The sequence below is a fragment of the Triturus cristatus genome, chromosome 4_2 (assembly GCF_964204655.1).
Source record: "Triturus cristatus chromosome 4_2, aTriCri1.1, whole genome shotgun sequence".
Taxonomy (NCBI): Eukaryota; Metazoa; Chordata; class Amphibia; order Caudata; family Salamandridae; genus Triturus; species Triturus cristatus.
Window position 1 is genome coordinate 451,038,343 of NC_140586.1, and position 25,415 is coordinate 451,063,757.

Here is a 25,415-nt window from a genome sequence, read left to right on the forward strand (position 1 = left end):
GGAAAGTTAGTTGGTAAACTAAAATCTTGTTTTTGTAAACCCCCCGTTGTGCTGAAAGCCCAAAGAAGTAAATATGAGGGCTGGTACAATGCCTCCTGTAAACAAGCTCGTACTGAGCTGGGACTTGCTTTAAAATCAAAAGATCCGAGCAAGATTAAACTTGCTCGTAATATCCACAAAAAAGCCCTGTGGAAAGCTAAAAAGGAGTGGAACGAGAGCGAGTGGCAAGACCTAAAAGTAGCATGTGCTCATAAGGACCAGAAAAAATTCTGGAATATTTTTAAATGGAAAAAGGGCGAAATAGTTGACAGCCCTCAAAACCACGTACCACAGAGTTCTTGGGTAGATTTTTTTAAATCTCAATATTCGTTAGGCCCTGTGGAAGCTAATAAGCCTTCTCAGGTAAGGATTTTTTATGACACCCCTGTATTTAGCGTCGGGGATGTCGACATTGCGCTCGACAAGGTGACTCCGGGTCGTGCACCCGGTATGGACTGTATCCCGGCTGACGTTTTTTTGTACAAAAGAGAGAGGTGGCTATTATACATTATGCACCTAGCAAATGCTATTGCACAGGGAATGCCGATCCCGTATTCTTGGAAAGGTGCGGAAATCGTCCCAATATATAAAAAAGGAGACAAATCGTTGGCTTGCAATTACAGACCCATAAGCCTGATAGATGCTCTACAAAAGATTTTGGGCAGGCTGGTCTTGGGCAAAATCCAGACCTGGATGGAATCATGTAATGTGCTAAGTCCATTGCAGGCGGGGTTTCGCCCTAAAACAAGCACTATAGACCAGGTATTCAGGTTTATCGTCCTCTATTGGAGGACAGTGGTCCTGGCAAAAGGGGTTTTGTATGCCGTGTTTGTCGACTTGCGGGCGGCCTTCGACTTGGTCCCACGCGACAAGCTGTGGCAAGTGTTGGAGGGTATGGGGATGGCTCCGGAGTTGTTGGCATTGGTCGTCCGCCTACATGAGGGCAATTTTGCTAGGGTCCGGTGGGGTAGGCAGGGCGAGGTTACGGAGTCTTTCCCCGTGGAGCGAGGAGTGCGGCAAGGTTGCGTCCTGGCGCCGACCTTGTTCTCACTCTTCGTGAACGGGGTGGCCGAGTTCCTCTCCCGGGTCCCCTCTGATGCTCCAGCAATGGCCGGTACCCGCATTCCTGTCCTTATGTTCGCGGACGACACTCTGCTGATTTCGAAAACCCCGAGTGGCCTTCAACTGACCCTCCGTCGCTTTGAAGAATTTTGCTTGCTACGTGGCTTGGAGATTAATGTCTCCAAGACCAAGTTTATGGTTTTGAATGGCCCGAACCCGTGTAGGTCGTACAAACCCTTTAGTGGTGTAATTGTAATGAACGGCTCCCCCCTGGAACAGGTGGATGCTTTTACCTATTTGGGAGTAACCTTGCAGAAGAATATGTATTGGAAGAGCCAAATAGACTCCTCTATTCTGAAGTTCAAGCAGCAGACTGGTCTCCTCCTAAAAAGGTTTAAAACTTCGCAGACCCAACCGATAGCCCCACTCCTTGAGGTTTATAAGATGAAGGTACGCAGCTCATCCTTGTATGGTTCTGAGTTATGGGGATATGGAAGTAACTCAAAGCGATTGATCGCCATGGAGAGCGAGTTCGTAAGGAAAGTTGTTGGCGTACCACAAAGCACTCCCTTGATACCCCTGTTCTGGGACTTAGGCTTGAAAACCATACAAGACACTGCCAATCTGCGACCATTGTTATATTGGCGCAGGATTTGGTCAACCGAGGAGTTAAAGCATTATGCGTTGGGCCTAAAAGAAATAATGGAGAAAGATCAGTTCCATAGAATAGACTGGTTGAGGTCCATTAAGGTGTTACTATACAGACTAGGTTGGAGCAACCTCTGGGACGATCCTTTAAACGCTGTTTTCCCTTCAAAGGAAATTGTCAAAACCAGATACTGGGAATTCATCGCCACCGAATCTGCTGCAAAAGGGTGTACCTCCCAGTTAACAGCTAGATATCTAGAGATCAAGGTTTATCCCAGCCAGGAACGCTATTGGGATTTGATAGAAGTACCAACTGATCGCAAACTTTATTTTCAGTTTAGGGTAGGCACTCTCCCTATTGCTGCATTTACATCAAAATGGACGAAAGGGTCCTTGGACAAATGTCCAAAATGTAGGGACAAGATAGAATCTATGAGCCACTTTGTTTTTTTTTGTCCCCTTTACGAGCTCCCACGGAAAAAATGGGTATTACCAGTCTGTCGCCTCCTAGGCACCCGAAGACATGTAGAGGCACTAAGAATTTTATGTTCTGACCCAAGCCCACTAATCGCAATTGCAATGGCAAAATACATAAAGTGGGCCTGGATAATACGCTCCAGACAGACAAATATTAAGAGTGCCAACTTGGCAGCGTTGACCTGAAGTTATGTTTAATGTATTTAATCTTTATCTTTGGATTTATCTGTTCAATCTAAATCAACCTAGGAAGTTTTTTTTTTTTTTTTAATCAAACTTCCTACCAGACATCACTGTTGATTACATAAGTTGTTGTTTAGTACAGATGTAAGTCCGGAAATTATGTGTTTATGGAAATACGTTATGTCTTAACTTATGTTTTAGCATGTGTATGAAGTTTGGCAAATGTATGTTACTTTCATGACTTAATTGTCGAATAAAGTTATTTTAAATCGACAGGACAAAGTAAGGAGTGGACTAGAGTCACTGTAGCATTACGTAACTTAATTTCTCTAAAATAAACTCGGACAGAATCACGGTAAGCGAGCGCAAACGCAAAGTTGCAAACAAGTAAGATTAGTAGTAGCGCAGAAGAGCACCTGTGTCATAAAAAATCACAGAAGACTTTTAAACGTAATTAACCTGGAATGTAAGGATCAACATTCTAGCTAGTTGGAAGAAAAAAAAGATATTCGCAATACATAACACAGAGCAGAAGAACAGACACAAAGTAGTAATAATTAAATAGGTACTCACCAAGCCCCGGAACCTCCACTCCTAGCAGGTCCAGCAGGTCCTGCTCACGGTCCAGGATGTCGGACCACCGGTGCGTCAGCTGCGCCTGGGTGTGCCGGACCCCAGAGAAGCACGACACTACCCGGCGCACCTTCCTCCACCGCTGCCGACGCTCCCGGAGGCCGTACCCGGACCCAGGCCTGCCACCTGCTGCCAGGGTTGAGGGGAGGTGGCGCTGCACAAAGAAAATTAGTGCAGCCAACTCCACCTCTCCAAATAAGGCCCGTGCCTGCACCCCTTGTGGGCGCCGCCTTCCGCAAGGAAGGCGGTCGCGGCTCTGGCTGCGACAGCGACCAGCCCTACCCTTAGACATGGTTCTGGGGTAAGAAAAGGTAATAAAATTAAAGAAGTAAAGGAAATAAATAATAGCAGGCAATAGAAAGAGAAAAAGTAGCTAAAAAACTAAAAAAGGAGACAAAAACCAAAAATATAGAAGCGGGAAAATAGTAAGAGAAATAATAAATAAGAAAGATAAAAAAAAGTGGGTTGAAACAAAGGATTGAAAAGATTTGGAGAGGATTGAAAATCAGGCCCCAGAACCATGCAATAGAGTGAAAAACAAGATGGCTGCGCCCATTGCGACCACGTACGCAAGTTCGCGCGATATTTTCTCCTCGAGCAAGCAAAAAGCAACGCGATCAAGTAAAAGCGGTCGCGAACAGGAAATATCTACCACGAACGGGCGCGAACATGCATTGCGCGACCCGGAACAGGAAGTAAGCATCGCGAGAGGGCGGGACAAGTGAAAACAAGATGGCCGCATCCGTGAGCAACCGCATGGGTAAGTTGGTGACCCGCGATCATGCAAAAAATACCGCGAACAGGCGGGAAAAAAACTTCCGCGTCTTTCCGGCTTGTTTGCGGAGATTTTTAGCATTTTCGCGATAATTTGCGAAAGTTAATTTAGCAAATTCCGCCCACCCCTAATTTTAATGCAGTGTTGTCTGGCGCCCTGGATCGTCACCCCCGTGAGACATTAGGCCTGCACAACGATGGCTGCCTAACTTTGTTGAGGCCATGGGACTGGTGGATGGATGGAGGATGCACAACCCAGATAGGACACACTACACTTTTCGATCTAGTGCCCATCAGAGTCTATCTCGTATAGACTATGTCCTAGTCCTGGCAACACAGATAGGAGATATCCGGGAAATACGACACTTGGGTAGGGGCATATCAGACCACTCTCCAGTCTGGATGCATATGGTCATGGGCCACGCAAATGCAGGTAGAATTTCTCCCATTAATCCGAGGTACTTACATGACCCCAACATTCGTAAGAAGATTGTCCGATCCACTGATCCTTACTTTCTGGAAAATGTGGGAACGGTGCCATCTGCCCAAACACTGTGGTAGGCCTATAAGATGGTGATTCATGGAGAAGCTATCTCCCTCATAACGGGTAGGAAAAAGGACACACAAAAAGAATTAGTGAGATCGGAAGATGAAGTGCTGCAATTAGAGGAAGAACTGGAGCATATGGTGACGCCAGAGAAGGTCCACCTACTGAACCTAAAACAGGATGAATTCAAACGCATAGTGACAGATAGAGCTAGGGCATTGGGGAGGGAAATGCAGAGTAGGCTATACAAACATGGGGACAAAGCAGGAAAATTGACAGCATGGTTGGAAAGGAAGAAGTGTGAGACCTGACTGGTGCCCGAGCTGAATGGGGAGGGAGACGACCCGATCACAGACCCACAACACATAGCCGATCATTTTGCACAGTATTACCAAAGGGTCTATAGTACGGAGGGGCGTACACGGAGGATGACAACAAAGCCCTGCTTCGCGATATTGTGCTTCCCACCCTGACCGATGAGACCCGTGATTACCTTGAGTCGGATCTCTCGATAGACGAAGTGGCACAGGCGATATGGGCGATCAAATCTAGGAAGGCGTCGGGCCCCAATGGTATACCGATTGAGCTTTACAAGCTGCGACCAGATAAAATAGCGCTTCACGTTCGCTCAATGTTCACTGATAGTAGAGAGAAGGGGACACTTCCCATAGATCAGAGAATAGCCAACCTTGTGGTCCTACCTAAAGAGGGTAAACCTAAAACCAGTTGCACATCGTATAAACCGAAATCGCTATTAAATGCGGAACCCAAGATTCTAGCAAAAGTACTCGCTACGCTCCTTGTTAAAGTGATAGGCACATTGGTCCATCCGGATCAATCTGGCTTTATGCCACACCGTAACACAGCCTTAAATCTGCGAAGGCTACATGGTGTGTTAGGCAGAGCTAAAACCATCTTAGAGCCTGCAGTCCTGGTATCACTAGACGCCACCATGGCGTTTGACCAGGTGGAGTGGCCGTATCTCTTTGCAGTGTTGGGCAAGATGGGAATTGGGCAACACTTTCTGAATTGGGTCCGACTGCTATACTCCAAGCCCCTGGCCCAGGTTGTTGTAAACAATCGTAAGTCAGCGACATTTGAACTCAGCCGTGGAACGCGTCAGGGAAGCCCTTTATCACTGCTGCTTTTTGCCTTGGCATTGGAGCCCTTGGCAGCGTGGATTTGCAGAGATCCAATGATTTGCGGTATGCGCTGGTCCCCGGAGTGGAAAGACAGGATTTCATTGTATGCAGATGACGTCCTGCTGTATCTCACCTCCCCGAGACCCTCTCTGATATGTGTATTAGATATCCTCGCAATCTTCGCAGATACTCCGGGTTTACCGTAAATTGGTCTAAATCCGTGATGTATGTGCTGCAGGGACAGCCACCAGTTATTCCCAAAGCCTGTCTGATTCAGGTAGCTTTGGATGGCTTTCGTTATCTCGGAATATTTATCATATTGGATCCGGCGCTTCGCTTTACCCGAAATCTCCTACCACCAATCCAGAGATTAAAATGTGATGTTGGCCACTGGAAGTCTCTGCCTTTTTCTTTATTGGGCAAAGCAGTTCTATTTAAAATGATGGCCCTGCCCCGTTTTCTTTATGCCCTTCAAAACTCCATGGACCCAGTTCCCAAATCGTATTTTAAAGAGGTGGAAACCCTGCAACGATCTCTTTTATGGGACGGTAAGCCTCGGATTGCCCTAGCTAAACTCACCCTCAACTGGTACGATGGCGGTGTCAGGCTACCAGACATCAGGAAATATTATTGGGCAGCCCATCTGACCGCAAGAAACCAAGGGATGTATGGTCGTCCAGATGATCCAGGCTACGCCATGGATCGATGACTCCTCCCTGGTGGAGACTATCTCAGAGCACTATGCTCTAAACTTCGGAAATACCCCCTCACGGGCCCGACTGTGCACTCAGTCCACATATGGCATGAGGTCAACAAACACATGGGATGGCACTGTAGGCGCACATTGGCGACTCCTCTATGGCAATCCGAACGGCTGGGGAGCCTCTGGTGCACTAAAGGGTTTGACAAATGGGATCTAATTGGCATTTCCCAAGTGAAGGACCTCTGGGTCAAGGGCGAGGTGCTCTCCTTCGCCTCCCTTCAGCAGCAATTTAGCTTGGCAAACTGCGAGTACTATAGGTATTTGCAGGTCCGACATTCACTTCAGGCCAAGATAACTAGTAAGGCCTCCCTCCCAGAAGCATCTCCCCTTGAAGACAGAATACGGGACAGTTATCTTCCAGAGAAGGCGATCTCTCTGATCTACATGAAATTAATAAATAACATGGAAGACCCACTCCAATCCCTTAGGGATAAATGGGTTGCTGATGGCCTAGAATTGGAAGACGAGGACTTGCAGAAGGCGGTCTCCTCCCGTAGGGAAGTCGCGATCCAGGCAAGGTTGCGCCTGGTGCAATTAAAAATCCTGCATAGAACTTACATCACCTGGCCGGGTTTGGTCCGTACGGGTAGAACAGATTGTGAAGAGTGTAGACGTGGATGTGGGGAGATAGGCACGTTTATACACATTATATGGGAATGCGACCGCATTCAGACGTCCTGGCGTACATTACACTTCACTCTCCGGGAAGTGCTTAGAGTTGACTTGCAGCCTGGGGCACGTAGGTACCTCCTAAACATCTGGGAGACTACAGACCTTAAGTCTTATATGAAGAAGTGGGCGAACCTGGCTCTTATGGTGGCTAAATGGAATATAGAGCAAACTTGGGGGGCTCATAAACCCCCAGAACTGGTTAAATGGAAAGAGGATTTAGATTGGTGTATGTTCCGGGAAAAAACTGTCTATGTTGCCAGGGGGTGCCCCGGGAAATGGAGCAAAGTCTGGGGGCCATGGAACATCTATATAGGCGATATTTGTGCCCCACCAATTTCTCAAACTGATGAAGAGACTCTTGAAACCCCATAACACTCGCATAATGCGCGAAGTGATTGGCACCTATGTAACCCATGCCCAACTTTTGAAGGATGGATGCTCTACTGCTCATGCTGAATAATGCTCTGTATTGTTGCTTGTTTATTAATAAAAAGATATATTTAAAAAAAATTAAGTTAGTTTACTAAATATTGTATTTTCCCTAATCTAGTACCCCAAGTAATCAGAATTCCTCTTCTTTTCCACTGCCCATTAAGCCCCTTTCATGTGCCCTGCTTGTTGTATAATGTACTTTAACATTATATGCAAGTGTGATTGTTGGAACATCTTAGGCTGACCTCTGCCCCAGTCTTACTGACCAAGCTATGGTCCTGCAATAAAAAAAATTTTTTACCTACCTTAGCTGTCAGATAAGGTCATATTCCAGCTAATTGTACTCAATTTTTACTACACTAATTAGGACAAGCTGCCCATGTGTTCCAGTCACAGATGTTTTCACCTCTGAGGCCAGGGGTCGCAAAGACAGTGTTAGGGGTTGCAAGGGGCAAGCAGGGGGTCACCGCTGCAACAGCTGGGTACTTGTTAAGAAGATGCAAGGAGTCCAGACATGAATCCAAGTCGTAGTTTATTCCATAGCACCACCAACAGACCAAGCTGCTGCTTCACCCAGGACGTCCAACAAACTGCCAACCCCCCTCCCGCATTCTTTCAAAGCCCACAACATTCGCGGCGCGCATCTGTTCCAACATGGAACACAAGAGCACGCACGAGATCATAACACATCCCCTTTACATAACAATAGAAAGAAACAGATGATAACAAAATAAAAAACAAAATAAAACACAAAAAATCATCAACAAGTATTCAGATAAAAATCATTGAACTTTGCAGGAATGCGACGCAATCTCCCAGAAGATTCCCTGGAATGCACCAGATCAGGAGCCACTGAAATACCAGGAGAGTTATCCCCACTTGAAGAAGCAGAGAAACTGGATTGATCCGGAGCTGGAACAACACCGGAACCAGACTCCAAAGAAGGATCCAACCCCGAGTATTTCACTAGCCTAGACATGTTCCACTTACAACCACCTTGCATTGTAACAACATTTTTATGTATGGAAGAAATCAAGAATGGACCCATAAACTCTGACATACCCTTCCTCGTAAACCTGGGTTTCTTAACCAATACCCACTCCCCCACACACCATGACTTAGACTTAACAGCGTTCTTGTTATCAAACCTTTCTTTATACCCCATCTGGTAAGAACGGACCCTGGATTCCACCTTCTTCCCATCCAAAGGAATTTGTTCTTGCAAAGGAAACCAAGTCGGATTCAACTTTGACTTTGCATGTCTGCCCCTCAGAAGAAAGAAAGGTGAGTTACATATAACTTGATTCACCGTGGTACGATGAGCCCACCATGTATCACGCAACACATCCTTAAGAGGAATTTTCGTGTCCAAAGCTGTTTGCACACAACCCTTGACAACACGATTCATGCGCTCAGCCAAGCCATTGGCCTGAGGGGAATAGAGGGCTGTTTTCAGATGAACAATACCAAGATCATTCAAAAATTCCCCCATCTCAGAAGAGACAAATTGTACACCATTGTCTGTGATTAAATACTTCGGAACACCTTCCCCAGCAAATTCGTCTTTGAGAAATTCTACAATAACTTTTGTGTTGACATTACTCACACACCTTGTAGACACCCATTTGGATGTATAATCAACCAAAAGAATAACAAATCTCTCAGACGGCGCCAGTAAATCAAATGGTCCCATTAGGTCTAAACCTAACTTTGTCCACGGCTGACTAGGAACCTCCACCGGAGACAGAGGAGCACAATTAACCACTTTGGATTTATCATTTGACGCACACAAATGACACTCTTTGACCACAATCTCCACCTGATGATCCATTAATGGCCACCAATATCTCTCCCTAAGCCGAGCCTTAGTGAGACCTCTACCAAGATGTCCCTCGTGAGCTAAGTTTATCAATTTTGGTCTCAAGGATAAAGGAGGAATAAACCTACTACCTCTCAACAACCCACCATGTGCAATGGTCAACTCATCCTTAACAGACCAAAAAGGACTAAGCTCAGAATCTACATCCTTGCAATTAACTGGCCAGCCTTTGATGATAAAATCCTTAATACAAGGAAACAAAGGATCTTCAGAAATAGCCTGACTCCATTCTTCATGGGAAATGGAAGATTCCCTCACCCAAGAAACACAAACCTGTTCAACATCCACATAGTCTTCATGTTCTTCAATTGGCAACCTCGACAGACAATCAGCAGTCACATTCGAGGACCCAGGTAGATACTGCACTTGGAAATTAAATTCCTCCAACCCCTCACTCCAACGTTTTAATCTAGGGGTCAACCTGTCACTCTCCATGCACGAAAAAACTTGCACCAGAGGACGATGATCTGATCTTACAATAAAGGGAATACCCCAAAGGTAAAATTTGAAATGCTTAATTGCCCAAACTATTGCAAGCGCCTCCCTCTCAATGCACGAGTATTGCTGCTCAGCTTTTTTTAACGCTCGAGACGCAAAAGCAACAACCTTGTCTACACCATTCTCCACTTGGGATAGTACAGCACCCAACCCAGCCAAACTCGCATCAGTGGTAAGGATAGTTTTTTTTTTAGTGTCAAAATGACCTAAACTGGGCAACTGTTGATGGAACGCTTAACAATACCAAAAGCAATCTCACAGGCTTCATTCCACTCAAATTGTGTGCCTTTCTTAAGTAAATTCCTTATTGGCTCAACAACTAATGCAAAACCCTTAACAAATTTAGCATAAAATTCCGCCAAACCCAAAAAGGATCTAACCTGCTCCTTATCCATTGGAGTTGGAGCTTCCACAATGCTTCTAGCTAACTGCAATTTTGGTTGGATGCCCTCTCCAGAAATTACATGTCCCAGATATGTGACTGAAGACACCCCAATTCTGCACTTCAGTTTGTTGACTGTGAGACCCTTACACGCCAGTTTCAATAAAACCCTTCTTAAGGTAGTGTCATGTTGTAGATCATCTCTTCCATAAACCAGGATATCATCCTGGAAAAAGATGACATTTGGCATATCCCCAATAACCAACTTCATGATTCATTGGAAACAGGCCGCAGCCGATGCCAAACCAAAAGGCATCCTGACAAATCTGAAAGCACCTAATGGCGTTACAAAGGATGTTAGATGCTTAGAGTCAGCATGAAGAGGTACCTGATGATATGCCGATGACAAGTCTAAAACAGAAAAAACCTTGGCACCACTCAGCATAGACAGGGACTCGTTAATGTTGGGTAACGGTTGGCGGTCCACCCATATCCATTTGTTCAGACTTCTGAGGTCCACACACATACGAATGCTCTTCCCAGAATCCTTGGGAGCCAAAACAACCGGAGCCAACCATTCAGAAGATTCAATCTCCTCAATAATTTTCAAACCCAAAAGCCTGTCCAACTCTTTCTTTAAGGGAACCATCATCATGTTCGGTACTTTTCGAACCTTATGCACACACGGTATAGCGTTTTGTTTCAGGATGATACGATGTTCAAAACCTTTCAAAAGACCCAACTCATCTGTAAAAACTTGGGGAAATTCTTCAAAAAACTTGTTGGAATTAGGAATGCAGTCAATAAGCATGACTTGATCCGCAGCTTTAAGAGCATTGGGATTCAGTATAATACCCAAATCCCTCTGATGCCTCCAACCCAACAGATTATCTCCCCTCTGTGCCACATAGATTTTGCCAATAGTCTCACGACCCTTGAAAAATATACCCATAATTGTGTAACCAAAAACATTTATACGTGACCCCCCATAGCTAACAGGATTGATATCGGGGTCAAGTAATGTGATGTCAGGAAAGGTTTTGTACCAATTTTCCTCACCAATCATTGTAAAGGGAGAACCCGAATCAGCTAACACCACAAAACTTTGCCCCCCAATCACAACATCACACTCAGGCATAAATATGGGATCAGCATCTACGATACCATCACTTCTAACATTGGAAACAACCATCGTAGAACCGGATGCAACAGGTTCATCATTTTCAATACAATGGACCTTGCCAAGAGACTTACAAACTCTAGCGTAATGGCCTTTCATACCACATTTTAAGCAAGTTGCAGCTTTTGCATAACAATTCTGAAAATTGGCAGAGTGATTTGAGCTCCCACAACGATAACATTTGATCTTGTTACGATCAATTTGAAATTTAGGTTTAGGAGCTTGAGCAACTTTGCCAACATTGTCCCCAACAACTGGTTGTTGAACCAAAGTTGTAACCTCATGAATACTGCTGGGGGTAGGAGTACAGTCAGTGGATGTCTTGTGTTCTTTCATCTCTTTTACCCAACCCAAGGTATTTTCCATGCCTTCCACAATTGCAATGGCTTCACGAAGGGACGGGTTCTTTGAGAGGAGCTTCTCTTGGACTCTGTTACTATTTGTACACCTAACTAACTGATCACGAATCAACGATTCAGTCAAATCCCCAAAATCACAAGTTCTGGCTAAAGTCTTCAAGGACGCGACATAGTTCCCCACATTCTCTTTAGGTTCTTGAACTCTCATAAAGAACTTATGACGCTCCAATACGACATTGATGCGTGGCCCAAAGTAGTTCTCAAGCATCTTCAAAGACATTTCATAGACATCAGATGGTTCACCAGATCCATCCCCAACTGGAAGTTCATCAATACTGTCATAAATATTCCGCCCTTCCACTCCCAAATTGTGTAGGAGAATAGCCTGTTTTCGAATGGCCGAGAATCTTTCCCCTCCAATTGCCACCAAATAAGAGTCAAAAAGATTTTTCCACCGCTTCCAAGGAAGTAGTGGCTCACCTTTTTCACACAAGAATGCAGGTGGCTGGCTCATTGAGGTCGATGACATTTTAAGGCAGAATACAAGAAAAAAAAACAGTAAAAGAAAATTGACTAAAAGTACCTTAAACACAATCTCCGTGAAAAAGAAGAGAGTTATACGTTGAAATCAGCATTCCACACGAAGAAACAGCGTTTCAAATAAAACTTGTGATCCTTTTTGTACACCGTAGTAAGCTTCCTGTGTAACCAGGGTTACGACAAGCAAAACGGAGCACGTCACGTCATGCACGGAGACCATGTGACGCGTGATGCGTAGAGACGTAGAGACGAAAGACGAGTCAGCGAAGATTCCAGAGCTGCGCATGCAGGGAAAACTCAGCTCGAGCGCCGTGAGGTTATGAAGGTAAGAGTGACTAAATATATATAAATCACAGATAACCCGTAGTACCTCCGACAAGCCACAGTACTATACAGTAATGCGAGCGAAACTGCCAAATTCTTCTTCTTTTATTTTTTTCGCCATCCGCAGTCTGCACCAAGACACAAACGCTAAACTTGGACGTAACACACCCCCAACAGGCTTAAGTCCACAAGAAATGATCGAACGGGTGTTGGGAGAAAAGTCCGTTCACATACTCGTAAGAGTTGCGAAATCAGCCAAATTTTCACAAAAAAAACCAATCCGTGGGTTCTTACAACGTTGGTGGTGCTCCTGACATCGATCGTCGCCAGTGTTAAGAAGATGCAAGGAGTCCAGACATGAATCCAAGTCGTAGTTTATTCCATAGCACCACCAACAGACCAAGCTGCTGCTTCACCCAGGACGTCCAACAAACTGCCAACCCCCCTCCCGCATTCTTTCAAAGCCCACAACATTCGCGGCGCGCATCTGTTCCAACATGGAACACAAGAGCACGCACGAGATCATAACAGTACTCCTAAATAAAGTACATGGCTGAGTATCTCTGGAAGCTGTGTCCAGCACATTGAGCTGTACTGGTGTCTCCATGTTCGTGGCTACATGAAACGGTGTTCCACAAGAAGCATGAGTGAGAAGGGCAGCAGCAAATTCATTAAACGCTGCACTGGCTAAAGGATATCTGATGTGGATCTCTTCTTCAGCTACCTTGTAAACTCCGTAGATTCGAGGGATGGGGCGAAGGCAATGTAATAGCCCAATCCAAGATGATTGTTAGCCTATTAAATGTTGATGCAAGTTCCTAATCCAAGATGAGGTTGATTCCTTCATGTGATGTCAGTTCCTGTCAGTGTCATAGATGAGGGGTAATTTCCAAATATTGGATGTGTCTCATCGCATATGTTCCCTACTTTTTTTCACATTCTTACCCTCTTTGTTTCCATTTGTGTCCCTGATTTTCACTCCTGGCTTTGGAAGATTGTCTGGAACTTTTTGTATAGATTTGTTGCTTAGTTCTTTTCTCCTTCCAGATGTAACGGTGGAGCTTAATCCATTGTAGTTATTCTTTAATCCAATCTTCTTATTCAATTAGGAGCTACAAAATTGCGAAGATTTTAACCCTTTGTGTGGGTTTGCTTTTAACAGTGACCCCCTAAGGAGAAGTTTCACACCATTTACGGCCAATGTTTTGTGCACGGTGGAAACACAGCTACTGGGAGAAGTTGACCATTTTCCTAAGCGATCAAGAATGAAACTTAATAGATCTTCTCAGCATCCAGTCTTTGCCAAAATGCTTCATCAGACCTTGAGTGTCTTTCAGCATAGAGGGTTTGTAAACAATATAAAGTCATTCATCAAGTGGTTTCCATTTCTGTCTGTGAAACTTTGCATTTTTTTCAAGGTTCTTGAGGGAATAATCTGGCACTCCAATATACTGCTACTCATCGTAGTGCTACAACTAGTTTTAGGGGACTTCTCTGCTAGTGAGTGACACACAGCTGGTACAATAATCATATAGACAGTGTAGCTCTCTTGTGCGTCCAAGGGTCTTTCTTCATAGCCTTTACACACAGCTGTCATCAGTAAAATACTTGTACCCATCTTATAACAGAATCAGTCAGTTTTAAATAATTTAAATACAGAGACTCAAACTGTCTTAGGACAGCCCCGGCTCCAAGGCTGTGCCTTAGGTCCGTTCACCGAACTGAGTAATACTTTTTTTTTTATACAGACAACCCAGAACACTTTGCACAGAACAGCACATTTCTGCAGCACCACCAGTGTCTTTTAATTCTAACTGTGATAATATGTGCCTATACTTCCAAAGTGCTAAATGAAGAAACATTGGATTTACACGCTTTTATAGGATTTCGAGATGCTTGAACTGAGGATGGGTCTGGATGAAAAAGCATGGGCATTTCTGAAATCTGACCGCCTACATCCACTACAGGCAATTTTAGCATGGGTTATAATAATTATGAGGCATTATAATTTAACTTTTGCTGTAAACACTTGCATCCATATTTCTAATGCATTTTTATTGATGCATCAGCTTTATTTATTTAAAGTCATTTTCACATCTCTCATGCATGAATTGTATCCCTCTTTCTGTTAAGAGAAACACATCAAAGACCCCATGCAAGCTGAAAAGAAGAAAGTATGACTCATATTGACGGGCTGCATGAACGTCAATTCACCAAAATGCCAGGGGTTAGAGGTGGTGACGTCTCATGTTATTTGACCTTTAGTTTCACTCACACACACACATGCTTACACATACAAACACTTTCCCTTACATAGGCAAACATTCACCCATAAGCATGCATACAACATACCTTTAAACAAGGCCTTAGCTTCGGGCAGGGGGGGAGTTGAGATGTTACACCCAATAAATGTATTTTCTGGTAAACAGTTGGGTACAGGTGCATTCAGTCGGGTATAGTGAGGTGTCCAATGGATTTCATCAGAAATGTTTACATATGAAGAAACAAAAACACACTCACACTCTCTCACTTTCTGTGTTTAGAAAGTCTTCAAAAATTAAGTTAGTTTACAAAATATTGTGTTTTCCCTAATTTAGGACCCCAAGTAATCTCCCTTTACACTGCCCATGAAACCCCTTTCATGTGCCCTACTTGTTGTATAATGTACTTTAACATTATATGCAAGTGTGATTGTTGGAACATCTTAGGCTGACCTTCGCCCCCAATCTTACTGACCAAGCTATGGCCCTGCAATTCAAAGCATTTTTTACTTACCTTAGCTGCCAGGTAAGGTCTTATTTCATCTAATTGTACTCAATTTGTACTACACTAATTAGGACAAGCTGCCCATGTGCTCCAGTCACAGATGTTTTCACCTCTGAAGCCAGGGGTCGTAAAGACAGTGTCAGGGGTTGCAAGGGGCAAACAGGGGGCCACAGCTGCAACAGCTGCAACAGCTGGGGACTCCTAAATAAAGTACATGGCTGAGTATCTCTGGAAGCTGTGCCCAGCACATTGAGCTGTACTGGTGTCTCCATGTTCGTGGCTACATGAAACGGTGTTCCACAAGAAGCATGAGTGAGAAGGGCAGCAGCAAAGTCAGTAAATGCTGCACTGGATGTGGATCTCTTCTTCAGCTACCTTGTAAACTCCGTAGATTCGAGGGATGGGGCGAAGGAAATGTAATAGCCCAATCCAAGATGATTGTTAGCCTATTAAATGTGAGGTTGATTACTTCATGTGATGTCAGTTCCTGTCAGTGTCATAGATGAGGGGTAATTTCCAATCGCATATGTTCCCTACTTTTTTTTCACATTCTTAGCCTCTTTGTTTCCATTTTTGTCCCTGATTTTTACTCCTGGGTTTGGAAGATTGTCTGGAATTTTTTGTATAGATTTGTTGCTTAGTTCTTTTCTCCTTCCAGATGTCAGGTGGAGCTTAATGCATTGTAGTTATTCTTTAATTCAATCTTCTTATTCAATTAAGAGCTACAAAATTGCGAAGATTTTAACCCTTTGTGTGGGTTTGCTTTTAACAGTGACCCCCTTAAGGAGAAGTTTCACACCATTTACGGCCAATGTTTTGTGCACGGTGGCAACACAGCTACTGGGAGAAGTTGACCATTTTCTTAAGCGATCAAGAATGAAACTTAATAGATCTTCTCAGCATCCAGTCTTTGCCAAAATGCTTCATCAGACCTTGAGTGTCTTTCAGCATAGAGGGTTTTTAAACAATATAAAGTCATTCATCAAGGGGTTTCCATTTCTGTCTGTGAAACTTTTTTCAAGGTTCTTGAGGGAATAATCTGGCACTCCAATATACTGCTGCTCATCGTAGTGCAACAACTAGTTTTAGGGACTTCTCTGCTAGTGAGTGACACACAGCTGGTACAATAATCATATAGACAGTGTAGCTCTCTTGTGCTTCCAAGGGTCTTTCTTCATAGCCTTTACACACAGCTGTCATCAGTAAAATACAGGTACCCATCTTATAGCAGAATCGGTCGGTGTTAAATTATTTAAACACAGAGACTCAAACTGTCTTAGGACATAAAATCTCAAAATATAGGTAAAATTACTCATCAGAAACCTCAAGTTTTGCCAGGGATCACTGAATTATGAACCAAGGTAGGTGCATGCTCTCTTTACAATGAATCCATGGAACAGCGAAAATAAGAACAGGAAACAACAGAATTAGGGATTAAGTCTTAGTGAGGCAGTAAGCAAGCATCTTGGAGTAAACAAAACCTGGAAAGATAGAAAGGGGATAGATAGTAGGGGGAGAATGTAAGAATGAGCAAGGGTTGAAGAAGTAGGAGAGAAGTGATTGTTGAGTGGAGGAAGGAAGGATGGGTAGAAAGAGCAACAGAGCAGAAGAGGGCTAGATAAAGAGGTGAAGGGAGAAGATGTGTGAAGAAATAAATCATAAAGACACTTATTATAGTACAAATAGAAGAGGTTTTTTTTCAGAATAGAGGAAGACCTCAATGCAACTCAGTTGTTCTGGTAGAGAGTTCCAAAGGCAATTGTTCTCTTCGGAGAATTACTGTGCTCCAGCAGCAAAATAAGTAAATAATTTTGGCCTGATTTAGAGTTTGATGGGCAGGTACTCTGTCTAAGATGTGACTGATATTGCCTCCACCTTATTATACATAAAGTAGCATAAAAAGCATGTGCAGTAAGATGAACAGGATATCCATCATCCGTTTTGGTGGCACTCCCCAATAGGCCATTATTGCTCAAAGGCATTCCCTTGGTACCCTATTGAAAGCTGCTTTTAATTCCGTGAAACATGCCTAAAGTTTGGCTCTTTTGACTTTTGCCTTTCTGCGAGGAGGCCCACTGCCAGAAGATTGATTCTTATGTTCATGCCTACTCTAAACACTGTCTCGGTTTTTGGGATGATGTTTGCAGTGGAAACCCAAACCTCCAGGCCTATTAAAAGATTATAGGTGGGGATTTTTGCTTCCACATCAATGAGGGTGATAAATTTGTAGTTTGTGGGGTTGCTCTGTGAACCTTGTTTGTAGATGGGATAGACTATGCTACCTCATCAAGATGCCGGTAAGGAGTTGGTGAAGACAGCGTCGTTAAACAGTGGGGTTAAGTGAGTGGCCCAAAATGGTTGATCTTTTAGAAATAAAGCGCTTGGGAGTCAATCCATCCTGAATCCACCCATATTTTGGGACAAATTGGTGGCACATTTCAAAGACAAAATAAACTAAATCTATTTTGGGTTCAAGCCCCCAACTTAGCATTGACCAACTTCCTTTCAATATGGAAGTGCCTCATGATGCTACTTCTGTCACTTGAGGTTCATTCGATTTATTGGTCACCCAGAAAGTGGAAGAAGAGATGATGATGGTCAAGTGGGGCTACCCGATGGACCCCTGCCCTCACCACATATTTACTCACTTTGCTTCCCTATTAAAACCCTATTTAATAGCTGTATTTAACTGTTACCTTGAAACAGTTAAGTATGCCACTATCTGGAAATTTGCTCTGGTGCTCCCACTGATAATAAAACCCGGACCAGATATTACAAACATTTCCAATTATCGACAAATTTATTTTCTTACCTACCCTACTAAAGACTCTGGGAGACTGATAAACACACAGCTGATATGCTACCTAGAAGAGAGAAATAGGCTGGATACCATGCAAATACGCTTCAGAGTGATTAACGGCACTGAAACCACATTGTTAGCTGTGACTTACAGCATCAGGCTCATGGTGGATAACAGTAAATCTGCTGCCTTCATCCTCCTTGACCTCTCTGCAGCCTTTGATATTGAGTTCAGCCCTCTTCTTTTCAAATGGAAGCATAAGATTGCCTAACACCCTTAATGGTTCCAGTCTGTCTAATCTGGCCATTCACAATGCATACACGTTTTCCCATTCAAGTCTGAATCAGTTTCTGTTACCCGCAGTGTTCCCCAGGGCTCCTCCCTGAGTCAGATGAGTTTTAATATCTATATGATTCCTTTGGCGAACATTGAAAGAGCCTGGGGTTTTGCTATTACATCCTTAGAAGACGACAATTAATTGAATACATAGCTGACAATAGTGAAATAACAAGAGATGACCTTCTGGAAAGTTTAGCATCCATGGCAGCCTGGCTGCTGGACCACTGCATGAAGGTTAAATAGGGACAAAACAGACGTTTTTCTGTTTGGAAAGGAGGACTCAATATTGAATAACACATGGTGGCTTTGTTCTCTTGGTCTAGCTCCTGTACCAGAGAGAGCTGCAAGGAACCTAGGGATCATAATTGATCACTCACTCTCTAAGAGAGATCAGGTAAATGCAGTGTGTTGAACTTGCTACAGAAATATGTGTCAACTGCTCAGACCAGAAGCACCATAAGACCATAACTTAAGCTCTTTTTACAAGTCGGCTTGATTACAGGAATGCCTTATATCTGGCAATGGCTGACTACAACACATCTGTAAAGCATCCAAAATATTGCAGCTCGCATGATTTGTAACTTACTTACTGTGTGAATCTGCATCCTATTACACATACTTTTTCCTTGAAAAACAATCAAAATACACCAAAGCAGTTCTAAGTCAGTGTCACAACCTGTCTCTTACATGAAAAAGTGAAGAAAAGTTACTAGATATTTTCAATACTAAAAAAGGAGGTCTAGAAATGCACATTCATATAAATGTCCTTTTAAAGCAGTTGAGGCCCACTTGCATGTGTGACATCTCCACAAGAAATTCAACTCTTTCGTGGTCACTGTCCTCAAAATATCTAATCACTCTCTCAAAATCATGCAGGAAGATGAGGAAAAGACACCAAAGTGTTGGTCTTAAATTAGCATGTGTACATAAGACCATCCATAGGACAATGTAGCTTGTTGATGAAAGCCAGACCTCGATCACGTTAAAAATAAAATATAGACAATACAAAGAGAGACAGATGAACCATAAGACGCAGCCCAACTTTCTCATAATGTTATTTACATATCTACTATACACAATTCATCATATACTCCCGGTTATGAATAAATGATATTAGGTGAATTGGTCACATATTTCGGTTGCACAAAATAGGTCATGGGTCTCTCAATAAACTAAACAATTAATTTCAAGAGTTGTGTTTCAATAATTGAACTCATATGAATTGCTCTTATCAAAGGAATAAGGCTCAATATATTAATCTGCTACAATGAAAATAAATAGCACCATCATGCTTTTAGCGGATACTGTCTATTATTGATCAAATATAACTATATTAGAAGATTGGACATGAATCAAGGCAAACATTTAACATATAACATGCAATACTATAAACATCATTATAAAAGAAGCACAGCAAGTCAAATGATGCATAACATTAGCTAAACGCTCTCAAATCCATTGGAGTCAAGTAAATCAAAGTTGATCCAAAAGAAAAGTATAGGTATATACTTACATAACGTTAGTCAATATGCTGGTGATCAGAGCATAGCAGGGTCAAAAGACAGAGAAGACCTTAAATGACCCAAGTACAACCAAAAATTAGACAGAGGGTCCTAAAGAAAACAGAGAAACAAGTCCACTATGTTATGTTTCCTCCTATCTAAAAGAGCCTGGCAGTACAACATTTCTACAATCCTTGGAATAACAATCTCTGCTCTGGTCGCAAACATATTGGTTTGCATTATGCCAATGCTTGTTTATTTCTTGATTTTCTATATCAGTGTGAGGCACAGCTTCATGCAGCCATTCGTTGTGTTTTGATCTATTTAGTGTAAACCTTTATGTAAAGTAAAGTAGTTGAGCAAACTCACAGACATTAACATAAAAGCAATATCCTGGAAAGTCAATCAAAATTAGAAGGATGTTAACATCTTCAATATTCGATAATCTGCAGAAAGTTTTGTTTTATAGACACCATTTTGTTCCTGGGCACGCATGCTGTACACCAGGTGAAATCTGTTATATTTCAATGAATACATATGAAAAGTTTCACTTAGCAAGATCAATTAGAACATTAAACGTGGGTAGTCTTTAACCTATACATAAGTGAAATAGCACATCCATCCAGTTGATTTTAGCAACGTTCTTGTTCAATTTAATCTGATAATGTATAGATTTCTTATGTCAAATATCATGATTAAATGTAACTAGTTACCAAATTCATGAGTCTTGTTTCAGATGCTATCTGACAGGAACAGTGGTTCACTCATGCACAAACACCTAGCTTCACTCTGCAATGTGGTAGACAGTGTGAAAGAGAATGTCAAAATATCGGTGGACTCTTGGCTCTGGAAAGACAGGCAATCCTTCTAACACAGAGCTGAACCGTGTACAATGATGGCATGTTAATTCAGCACCAGAGTTACTGGGGCACAGTATTTATACTTTACCCCAGTTCTTGAACAGTGATGGGAAACTCTGGAAGAGATGTGGAACAATGGAGGGATGTTTGTTCCAGTGCTAAGGCTTCCCAAAATAACAAAACAGATTGGAAACATTATTTGTTTATCATATGCCTCATTGTAAATAGAAGGAGTTTACAAAAGTAAACATTTATTAAAATATTTCAGTTGAAATGTGTTTAAGCTTACGAAGTGCTACTTTTTCAAGAGGTACTTTGTTATGCAGTATGCCCTTTGTCATTCAACACATAACGTAAGTGTAGGGATGTCAATATAGGATGCTGGTGCCAAGTGAAGGATGGAAATCTGTGTTACAACAACAGTTTCTCTTAATAATGAAAAGGGTTGTAGGGGAAGCTTGATCCCTGTTGTGTTGTCAGTTGCCTATAAGCATTAGTGGAGGGTGTCAGTAAAAATGTCTGACTGTTGTAATGATAGCTGTCATATAGATGATGGTGAGGGATGTCAGGATGGTGTAGTTCATTGAGAAATAAAGGCTGTAATATGGGTGTAGCTTGTTGTCATTTATCTATAACATAGGCTTCAAATCAACATTTATCATGCTTAGGACAACTGCAGTAGATATCCTGGGCGAATACCGGACTGCTACAGTACACATTAGAAAATGAAGTAGCTGCACAGCCAATAAACATTGCTTAATATTCACAAAACCATTTGGGAGTATGTAAAGTAGTTGTTATTATAAGTATTATTATGATTATTATATTTTTTGTAAAGCACATCTATCACCCAATGGGCATCTTGGTGCTGGTAAACGTCAGTGGATAATTAGAGATTCATTTTATTATTAGTTCTAGTCATTCCTGATATCCATCTATTTCCAGAGATAAAGTCAGGTTTCCAGGTTCTATCTGAAACTCAGTAAATTGGTGTCTGTTCTTAGGGAGCGAGGAAGTTTATTCCAGAGTTGAGCAGCCTGGACCTGGAAGGTTCTGCATCCGTATTGCAGTGTTTTAAAAAGGTGGAATAGATAGGAAGCCAGCTTTGGATGAGCTTAAGGTTCGTGCGGGTTTATCTGGTTTAATTATTTGTTGAAGGACTTTAGGTCCATTGTTATTTACAACCCTATGTGTAATACACAAGGCTTTAAAGATGCCTCTTTCCTAGACTGGTAGTGAGTGTAGTTATTTTAGGCAGAGTCCCTTCTCCCTTTGTTTAGTGTTAGTGTGGTCGCAAGTACTTAGATCCTCTGGAGCTGTTTAAAAAGGTATTCAGGGCTACCTAATAACAGTGGGTTACAGTAATCCAGTCTGCTCAGTATTGAGGCTTGTATCACAACTTTCCTGTAAAGGTGAGGTAGCTGTGGGACTATTTTTTTCAGATTCCTAAGTAATCCGTGGCATACGCCTTTTGTTGACATGGGATTCCATTGAGAGTTTACTGTCAATTTTATTACCCAGTTTCCATACTGGACTCATTGTATCCAGGTCTGGGTTGTTTGCCCTTGGCCAGAAGTTGCTTGGCAGTTGCTGTTGCATATTTGCCAGTGCACAGTTTGGCACTATATAAGGGTTTCATTAATTTTTAATGCCAAGAAATGTTTCTTCACAAATAAAATTGATCTGGCAAAAAACTCGGCGAAATACATTTTTCAAACAGTATCTGAGCTGGTTTCCCCTCGGTCAGGGAAAATTGAATCAAGTCAGGAACTCTGCGAGGATATTGCGAGTTTCTTTCAGAACAAGGTGGAGATCATTTTTTCCGCTTTCACGCATTTTACTAGTACAGACCAGATACCCAGTCAGGAGGGAGTAGAACATTTAAAGGATTTCCCCCAGGTTTTTTAAAAATGTACTGTTATATCCCCAACAGACACTAATAAACTCCTCATGGCAGTAAGATCAGGCTCGCCCTTTGATCCTTGCCCGGTTGCAGTAATTTAATCCGCCCCAAACCCGGTAGCTCAAGTCCTCACCCCCCTTTTCAACTGTATTTTTGACATAGGACACTTCCCAAAAACGTGGAAAATTGCTTCAGTTTTACCCTTGCTAAAAAAAGGCAAATCTTGATTGCAAGGACCCAAACAATTTTCGCCCGATCGCTCGCCTTCCTTTCCCAGCCAAGATCTTGGAGAAGGAAATGAATAGGCAACTAAGTGTTTTCCTACGGAATAACAAAGTGCTGGACCCCACACAATATGGTTTTAGAGAGGGTCACAGAACGGAGTCAGCACTTATAAAATCAACAGAGGAGATCAGGGAAGCCTTAGATGGGGGAGGGAAGGCTGCTCTGGTATTGCTTGACCTATCGGCAGCTTTTGATATGGTCCATCATGGATTATTGATGGACCGTTTGCTAGATTGTGGTGTTCAAGGTAAAGCCTGGCTGCTCTTAAAGTCCTTTTTATCAGAGCGCTCACAGACAGTAGCACTAGATAATTTTCATTCTAAGCCTTTCTCCCTGCCATGTGGAGTGCCTCAGGGGTCGTCTTTTAGTCCCCTACTTTTTAATGTTAATATTTCTTCACTTGGCTCACTGATCAGTTCTTTTGGTTTTAAATTGACTTCTCATGCCGATGATATACAGATTGTTGTGTCACTGCAGCCAGGTCAGGATATGGAAGCTGGAAATCAGTTCAATGATTGCATGGAAGCTGTGGGAATGTGGATGGCACAAAATTGCCTGAAGTTGAATTCAGGCATAACTGTGGTTATCCTGTTTGGGAATGATGTAAATTTTTGGACCCCAAATTTGTGGCCTACCACCCTTGGTACTGTTCCCACGCCGTCAAAAAAAATAAAAAACGTAGGAATCCTGATAGATGCCAAGCTTAATTTTGGTGACCAGATTAACTCTATCTCATCGGCCACCTTTTTCGTCCTTAGGATGATTAAAAAGATCCTCCCTTTTTTACCACCTGACAGTCAACGTACAGTGGTTACTTCACTTCTAATGTCTAAGATTGACTACTGTAATGGTCTCTATTTGAGCCTACAGGAACGTTATATGAATAGATTGCAAATGCTTCAAAACGCGGCAGCTAGGCTACTATCAGGCACAGCCAAATTTGCGTCCATTTCTAAAGAAATTAGTAAACTGCATTGGCTTCCCGTTAGGAAACGGGTTTGTTTTAAAGCCCTTTGTATTGTTTTTAAGGCCCTTCAGGGCTTAGGCCCGGAGTTCCTGAAACAAAACATCCAATGGTATCGGCCTAAAAGGACGTTATGCTCTATGGAAGCCAAGCTGGTTATAGTACCACGGATAAGGAAGGTTTCCTGGGGCGGAAGAAGTTTCATTCTGCAAGCCACAAAGGCATGGAACACCCTTCCGCCCTACCTAAGAATGTTCCCTGAAGACCTGGCTGTTTAATGTGTAATGGCAAACTTCCGTCCCCCCGTTCAGGAATAATGGGTAGCGCCAGGACACCCTCGGGTAATCGCGCGCTATATAAATCTCCGTAACATAACTTAACATAACACAACACAGGAATTCAGTTTTTCCCCATTGAATTTTAGCATGTTGTCATCCAAGCATTCGGACATTTGTTTAGGGCAGGCATGGAGATTATTCACTTGGCTAGGATTAGATTTATCCTGGGATAATATTAGATGTGTATCATCCGAGTAGTTTACATATTATAATTCAAACTGTTTTATCAGTGCTAGCAGTGGTGTTAGATATTTATTAAATAATATGGGGTTTAGGGCAGAGCCCTGAGGATCTCCAGGCTCAATTTCTTTGTAGTCTAAAGTAAACGGTGGAAGGGGAATTGCCTGTACTCTATTTGCTAGATAGGACTTCAGCTATTTGAGCATAGTACCTCTCGCACCTGTCTCTTTCAAGCATGTGATCAGGGCTTGGTGGTTGACAGTGTTCAACGTCGCAGACAGATCTAGCAAGATCACAAGATCAGCACTGTAGTTTGACCACTGTCAACTCACATTCTTGTTTCATTCATGGCCATAACCAGTGTGGTCTCTGTTCCGTGGCCAGGTCTAAAGCCCATTTGTTCTAGGTCTAATAGATTGTTATCTCCAAGAAAGTTAGCTAGGGCCTTACTAAGGTATTTCTTCAGTATGTTGATTGGGAATGGGAGCCTTGAGATAGGGCGGTAGTTGCTTGGTTCTTGACTATCTGCCAGGGGCTTCTTCAGGAGAGGAGTTACCGGTGCCTTCTTCCAGGCTGCTGGAACCACCCCAGTGCTGAGTGATTGATTGCAGATTAGTAGAAGAGTAGGGAAAAGTTTGTTCTCTCTGTTTTTCCATATTCTTACTGGAATAGGGTCTAAGGGGGATCCTGAGGAGATTGAGAAGGCCAGGTCTCTGAACTTTGTTTCATCTAGCAGATCAACCGTTTCAAAGCTTTTCTTATTAGACCAATTACGGGTTGGATCTGGCTTTCTGATCACTATGTCAGATTTTTTGTTTTGGTTAAGTTTATTCCTATTTTGTATGTCTGTTATGATCCGATCGATTTTGTCATTAAAATAATCTGAGAGGCTATTACTTCATTCTTGTGAGGGTACAATGATTTGTCTTATACATTCAGTGATG